The sequence below is a fragment of the Piliocolobus tephrosceles genome, chromosome 3, assembly GCF_002776525.5.
Source record: "Piliocolobus tephrosceles isolate RC106 chromosome 3, ASM277652v3, whole genome shotgun sequence".
Taxonomy (NCBI): domain Eukaryota; kingdom Metazoa; phylum Chordata; class Mammalia; order Primates; family Cercopithecidae; genus Piliocolobus; species Piliocolobus tephrosceles.
In genome coordinates, this window is record NC_045436.1 from 3260319 (window position 1) to 3268353 (window position 8035).

Sequence of the window (8035 nt, forward strand, 5' to 3'; positions counted from 1 at the left end):
TTTTTTTTTTTTTTTTTTTTTGAGATGGAGTCTCACTGTTGTCCGCAATGGCTGGAGTACAATGGTATGATCTTGGCTCACTGCAACCTCCGCCTCCCAGGTTCCAGCAATTCTCTCGCCTTAGGCTCCTGAGTAGCTGAGATTACAGGCACCCACCACCTCACCCGGCTAATTTTTGTATTTTTAGTACACACATCCTTTCACCATTTTGGCCAGGCTGGGCTCGAACTCCTGACCTCAGGTGATCCACCCCCCCACCCCCTCGGCCTCCCAAAGCGCTGGGATTACAGGCGTGAGCCACCATGCATGACCCTTTGCCCTTTTTAAATTGGGTTAGTTGGTATTTTGCTATTGGTATATCAACCCCTTATCCAATATGTGGTTTGCAAATATTTTCTCCCAATCTGTTGGCTGGGTTTTCATCTTGTTGGTTATTTTCTTTGCTGTGCAGAAGCTTTTCAGTTTGATGTAGCCCTACTTCTTTCAGTATTTTCTCTTTCATTGCCCGTGCTTTTGGTGAGATATCCAAAAAATCCTTGCCAAGTTCAATCTCAAGAAGCTTTCTAGTTATGTTTTCTCTTAGGAGTTTTATGATTTCAAGTCTTACATTTAGGTCCCGAATCCACTTTGAGTTGACTTTGTATATGGTGTAAGATAAAGGTGCATTTTCATTCTTTTGCATGTGGATACTCAGTTTTGCCCACATCATTTATTGGAGAGACTGTCTTTTTTCCATTGTGTCTTCTTGATTGCTTAAGTATACTTTAAAATAGATACTTTAAATTAGTATAGACAAAAGAAATATTATTCATAAGTCTTATTAAAAACAAATTCTTCTAATTAAATAAACTGAATGATCAAGATGCAGAAACTTCTCCAACTAAAAGCTCTTATTGGATAGAAATGGTTTTTAATAATAATTTCTTTAAAATGCTAAGTTTTAACTTCTAGTGGAGAATTTCACAAAATTTAAAAATACACAGATGTCCTTGAAAACTGAGATCATACCATGTGCTTGGAGCTGTTACTGCTCACACTGAATGCAGGGCGAGCTCCGTGCTTTTTATTAAAATATCAGCAAACTCTGCTGAGTCCGGGCACAGGCTCTGTTCAGTCAGCTTTAGCTGCCGTTCATCCTTGGGGCTGGGGTGGCTGCGCCCACGCTCTTTGCCAAGTGCCTCTGCTGCCCCGGTGGGGTTTGTGTTTCACCACTGAGCTGCACTGTGACCACACCTATGTTTGAGTAGCTGCACAGTCTCTGGGTTTGATTTATTTAATGGATCAAAATTCAGTCCATTCTCTCTGTTGGTCAGAGTGCTGCATTTTAAAACCATGTACCCTCAGGGTGCACTTTCAAACTCCCAGGCCTTTGGGCACCAGTGGCAGGCAGGGACGGCTGGCTTCAGAGCACACACCTAACTTCAAATTAACTATTGAACTCTGCAGTCATTTCTTTTTTCTTTTTTTTTTTTGGAGACGGAGTCTCACTCTATCTTCAGGCTGGAGTGCAGTGGTGCGATCTTGGCTTAGTGCAAGCTCCATCTCCCAGGTTCAATCGATTCTCCTGCCTCAGCCTCCTGAGTAGCTGGGACTACAAGCGTGTGCCACCACGCCCAGCTAATTTATATATATATATATATTTTTATATTAATTTTTTTTTTTTTTGTAGAGACGGGGTTTCACCATGTTGGTCAGGTTGGTCTTGATCATCTTGACCTCGTGATCCACCCGCCCCAGCCTCCCAAAGTGCTGGGATTACAGGCGTGAGCCACCGTGCCAGGGCCGCAGTGGTTTCTTAGCTGGAGGATGTTGAACCAACTGCTTACCTTCTGTTTAACTTAGTGTCCGCAGCTAAAAGGAATGTGACTGATACCTCGCAGGAGTTTTGTGAGGAATCAATACTAACAATTTCATTGAGAGCTGTTCTCTCTCTCTCTGTTTTTGTTTTTTGAGACAGAGTCTCACTCTGTTGCCCAGGCTGAAGTGCAATGGTGGGATCTTGGCTCACTGTTGCAACCTCCACCTCCTGGGTTCAGGCAATTCTCCTGCCTCGGCCTCCCGAGTAGCTGGCATTACAGGCTCTCACCACCACACTCAGCAAATTTTTTGTATTTTTTTTTTGTATTTTTTTTTTTTAAGAGAGACAGGGTCTCACTCTGTCGAGCAGGCTGGAGTGCAGTGGTGCGATCATGGCTCACTGCAGCCTCAAACTCCAGGCCTCAAGCGATCCTCTGGCCTCAGCCTCCTGAAGAGTAGCTGGGACTCCAGGCATGCACCACCATGCCCAGCTACTTTTTAAAGTTTTTTTGTAGAGACAGCAGTCTCGCTCCGTTCTTGAGGCTGGTCTCAGACTCCTGCCCTGAAGGGATCCTCCCACCTATGCTTTCCACAGTGAGCATACTTTGGGAGCACAGGTGTGAGCCGCTGTGCCTGGTGATCAGAGAAGTGTTCTTACTGAACGCTCATTACATACTAAGCATTCTACAATTACTAACTGAATCCTTCCAGCAACCCTCCTCAATATCCCCATCTCCCAGATCAGGAAAGCAAGGCACAGAGAGGATAAGACTCTTTTGCATGTCACACCAGAGGTCAGTGTTGACACTGAAACTCAAAGCCCTGGCTCTGGCCTCAAACTTGTCCCCTCAGACCTCCTCACTGGACAGTCCCTTGTGGAGTGAGCCAAAGGGCACAAAGAGAGAGCCCCTCACACCAGGGCTTTTGGCACAAAGAAGATGTGCAATAAATGTTTAATTGTTTTGTTACTGTTTCCCCCTAACCGCATCCCCATCTTCAAACATGCATTTTAATAGTTAAATATTATTAAAATGTGTCCTAAGAATATTTAGTTTCGTAAATGCCCTTTGAGAACATGTCACATGTCCGCATTTTCTAAATGGCTGGTTTAGGTCATTTGTGAATCATTCGCTAGTCCAGAGGAGCCCTGGCGTCGAATCCTTGTTATTTCCATCCATTCAGTGCATCCAACACCGGAGACTAGACAGGGTGTGGGGTGCGATGAAGGCTCAGGGTGCTGTTCACAAATGACTGTTCGCAAATGACTCTTGCTGTTCATTTATTCATACTATTTCTGAGTATGTACTGTGAAGCATTCTGTTTGCCATTAGTGAAGAAGGAACCAGGTCATCCTGGCTCTTCCACCTCCCAGGTGCAAGCAATTCTCTCCCTCAGCCTCCCACGTAGCTGGGATTATAGGCGTCCACCACCATGCCCAGCTAATTTTTTTTTTTTTTTTTGTATTTTTAGTAGACATGTGGTTTCACCATCTTGGCCAAGCTGGCCTTGAACTCCTGACCTCGTGATCCAACTGCCTCAGCCTCCCAAAGTGCTGGGATTATAGGCGTGAGCCATGGCACCCCACCTGTCCCTGCTCTTTATGAAGACTAAGAGAAAGATGTACAGGGTCAAACTCACCACTTCCTAGGGTAACAGAGAACAGGAGGCTGGGACATGACCAACTCCATTTTGCTCCTCACCCGCCCTGCCCTGCAGTGATACCATTAGGCTAACCGCTTTTGCTGATCCCTGCACATAGGCCAAGCTCACTATGGGAGAAACTGAGTGTACAGTTTAACTTTAAGGCAAGGATGAGAGCAGTCCCTTCCCCTAATCTACCCCCGCAGAGATAAGGAGGGCCACACACAAGTAGCAACATTATGTTAAGGATTTACAGGTGCACTGTGGCCTGACCAGGAACAAAGAGGCTTCCCAACCCCCTCGGACCCTTGCTAGTGCCCGGATGTCTGTGGTCATCGGTCACCTCTTGGCCTCAACTCCCTCCCTGTTCTCCCTTGCCCTAACATGAAAGGAGCCTGAAAATTCGCATTCCCTCCAGATGGTTCTTTAGGACACTAATGTCTTCTCGGTTTGCTGGCTCTTCCAAATAAAGCCGCCTTCTGTGCTCCAGTACCTTGCCTTCCAACTTATTGGCTGTCATGCAGACAGCAGTGCCAGCCTGGACTCGACTCCACTAGCCCGTGCCCTCTCATTTTCTCACCACCTTCATTTCACAAAATAAAAATCTCTCTCCCTGCCGGGCGCGGTGGCTCACGCCTGCAATCCCAGCACTTTGGGAGGCCGAGGCGGGTGGATCACAAGGTGAGGAGATTGAGGCCTTCCTGACGGACACGGTGAAACTCCATCTCTACTAAAAATACAAACAATTCATTGGGTGTGGTGGTGCGGGCTGTAGTCCAGTTACTTGGTGAAGGGGTGGCCTGCCCCTCCACACCTGTGGGTGCTTCTCGTTAGGTGGGACGAGAGACTTGAGAAAAGGAAATAATACACAGAGACAAAGTATAGAGAAAGAAAAGCGGGACCCAGGGGACCAGTGCTGTGTTTTCAGAGGACCCACACTGGCACCGGCCTCTGAATTCCCTCAGTATTTATTGATAATTATCTTTACCATCTAAACGATAGGGGAGTAGCTAGAAAATAGGATCATTGTAGGGAGGAAATCAGCAGTAAGACATAAGAACAAAAATCCTTGTAACATGAATAAGCCTAAAGGAAAATGCTGTGCCTTGAGATGCATATGCAAACATCTCCATAAACCTTTTAGCAGTATTGCTCCAGCAAGCCCCACCTTATTCCTAAAGGCGGTGTCTCCTTACTCAGTAAACAAGGCACACAATGGGTTTTACACCGAGATGTTACATTGCCCAGGGACGGGCAGGATTTTTAACCCTCAAGCCTCTTTCAGGTACTTGTTTAACAAAGACACATCCTGCACAGCCCAATATCCTTTTAACCTTAAATCACCTTCGCACAGGTCTCTTGCAAGGACAAAGTTGGGGGTAGGGTCACAGATTAACAGCATTTCAAATACAGAACTAAATGGAGTCTCTTATGTCTACTTCCTTCTATATAGACACAGTAACAGGCTGATCTCTTTCTTTTCCCCACACTTGGGAAGCTGAGGCAGGAGAATCTCTTGAACCCAGGAGGTGGAGGTTGCAGTGAGCTGAGATCGTGCCACTGTGCTCCAGCCTGGGCGACAAAGCAAGACTCCGTCTCGAAACAAAAAACAAAACAAAACAAAATCACACTCTCCTCTTTATCTTGGCTCTTCCACTCACCCAGTTCAGTGTATTCGGTGGGTTGCATTGATAAGGTATTAGTTTCGTCTGTGCCGTTTGTTATGCCCTGTGCACATAAAAGTGAACAAAACTTGCTTAGTAGCAGTCATGGCCTTTAACTGAGACAGGATCGTTTGCTGTGGTCAAGGAGTTATGCACTGTGAAGCAATAGGTTTAATAAAAACTGAACTGAGGTGTTGACGGCTTTTTTTCTCCCAACTCCTACAAAGCCCTCACATATGTAAGTGCTGAAATAACAGTTCCACGTTTGGAGTAGCAGAGAGTACATCGAAACCAGAAAGTGTTCCTAATCACTTACGAATTTCCTATATGTTGACTTGAAATGAAAGCAGCGTGCTGCTCACTGGGCCCTGCACTGCTGCAGAACCTCAGGCGGGACAGTAATTGGGGGCAACAGGAATATTTGTAAGTAATTTGCAGTTCCAGAGAGAAGAACAGACACAACGTCCGCTCCCGTGGATTGCTGATGCTCTCATGCCTTCACAGAAAGGAAATATGAACACAGAAAACACTCCTCCTTCAGTCAATATGTATAACAGAGGCGAGGCTGATGGGCTTGGAATGTGAATGTGTCGTCCGAGAGGCGGACTGGGAAGTGATTTCCGTGGGAACTCGCCGGGAGCGCTGCGCTGCGTTTGTAGCTCGTGCTGAATTTGCATGTGGCGAGCTCCGGATAATGAGTCTCCTTCCCCAGCACCGACATCCACATCGCGTTCAGCTGCTTCTCCGTGTGGGAAAACGCCTAATCCGCGCACTCACACTTCCGGGGTCACTAACGTTCGGACTTACTGAGATTTCCCAGGAGTGCCCAGTACATACTTGATGTGAAATCGCTCAGGGAAGGCAGCGTGGGGCCCCAGTACAGGCTGTGGACCGACGCCCCTCACTAGGGGTTGAAGATGAGGCCTCCGGGGTTGAACTCGTGGCTCACAGTCAAAGTTACCCTGAAGAGGACGCAGCTGCTCTAACCTTTGACAAGTCTGCTACTTTGGCGCAGGGAAATCCCCATGGCTCCGGGCTGTGGGACTTTGGCTTGTGTGCTGTGTGCACGGCACTCTGTCATTTGAGTACAATGAGTAACCTCACACTTGATTGTGGCACCTTCTCCCTGGATTACAGTCATACTCATTGGAAATTTCTTATTATCCTATAACTCTAAACTTTAACTTTTAAAAATCGCACATGTACTAAGTTGTCATTATAATTCTTAGTATAGCATTGATCATTGATCAGTATAGGTGGATCACCTGAGGTCAGGGAGTTCGAGACCAGCCTGGCCAACATGGTGCAAAATTAAACTACAAATTTGATAAATTACAACTAAACATGGAAAGGAAATGCATGTTATTGAGATGAAGAGAGCATTTTTTAAGTAATGCATTTATTTGTGAAAAAAATCCTTATTAAATGAATATCATGTTTTGAGCTTTGAATAAAACAGGATTCTGCAACTAAAAAAAAAAAAGGGTCTTGATGTATTTAACTCTTGTGTTCGGTCATGTCTTTGAGGAGCAGCAAATCCATTTGTAAAGAAATTAATGAGCCCATTTTCCACCTCTACTTGAAAAACAGATCCCTGTCTACTGGTAACAGTGACAGATGAGCTCCCTCTCCTGCTGGGGCCAGCTTATTCCTTTCCCTGCACTTAAAAAAATCCTTTTTGTAAAGGTGGGGTCTTGCTGTGTTGCCCAGAGTGGTCTCAAACTCAGGCTCAAGCAATCCTCCCACCTCAGCCTCCTGAGTAGCTAGGAGGACCGCCACGCCCAGCTAATTTTTAAATATTTTGTAGAGACAAGGGCCTTGCGACGTTGCTCAGGGTGGCCTCAAACTCCTAGGCTCAAGTGATCCTCCTACCTTGGCCTCCCCAAGTATTGGGTTTACAAGCATGAGCCATCACGCCCAACCTCGTTGCACTTTTGATGATGGCGTGCTTCTCTGTTTGAAATAGCACCCACATCCTTTTTTTCTGCCTGTCCAAAACTTTATATATTCTTACAATTTAGGAAAAACTTTCCTCAATTTTTTTTTTTTTTTTGAGATCCAGGGAGCCTTGCTCTGTGGCCCAGGCTGGAGTGCAGTGGCCGGATCTCAGCTCACTGCAAGCTCCGCCTCCTGGGTTTACACCATTCTCCTGCCTCAGCCTCCCGAGTATCTGGGACCACAGGCGCCCGCCACCTCGCCCGGCTCGTTTTTTGTATTTTTTTTTTTTTAGTAGAGACGGGGTTTCACCATGTTAACCAGGATGGTCTCGATCGCCTGACCTCATGATTCGCCCGTCTGGGCCTCTCAAAGTGCTGGGATTACAGGCTTGAGCCACGGTGCCCGGCCAATTTTTTTCAGTTTTATGTACCTTTCCACTTCATCTTTGCTATCAGAAATATGATTATAATACATACTTTGAAACTTGATCATAAGTTCACTGGCATTCTTTTCTATGTGCTCAAATTGCCTCCCCCAAATCACCAAAAGGCATCAATAGACCCTGTGGTGCCTTCAACTGCCGCTATTCTTGAGCGGTGAGGTGAGACTGAATCAGAAGAGCAGTCCTAGGACTTTCTCACCAAACCAGCCCTTACTTGCCAATTCCTATTCCAGGCGGTCTGTTTTTACACGAGAATTATGGGCACATATATTTCCTAACCACCATCACAATGCACATAGTAGGCATGGTACCGAGCTGCTTTGGGCATGTATTTTTGTGTATGTCAACGGGAAAACTTGAATTATTTCTAAGTCATTTTTTTCTGCAGGCAGTGTTTTACATGGGTTAGTAAGAAGTGAAACCTTATGAATAACATTAACTATTATTAAAAGATTATTTATTTTATGGTATATTTAGGTCTTGAAATTAGGGTACATGTATATTTAGTGAAAATGCATGTACTTTGAATAAAATTGAAATTCTCGTGTTGTTT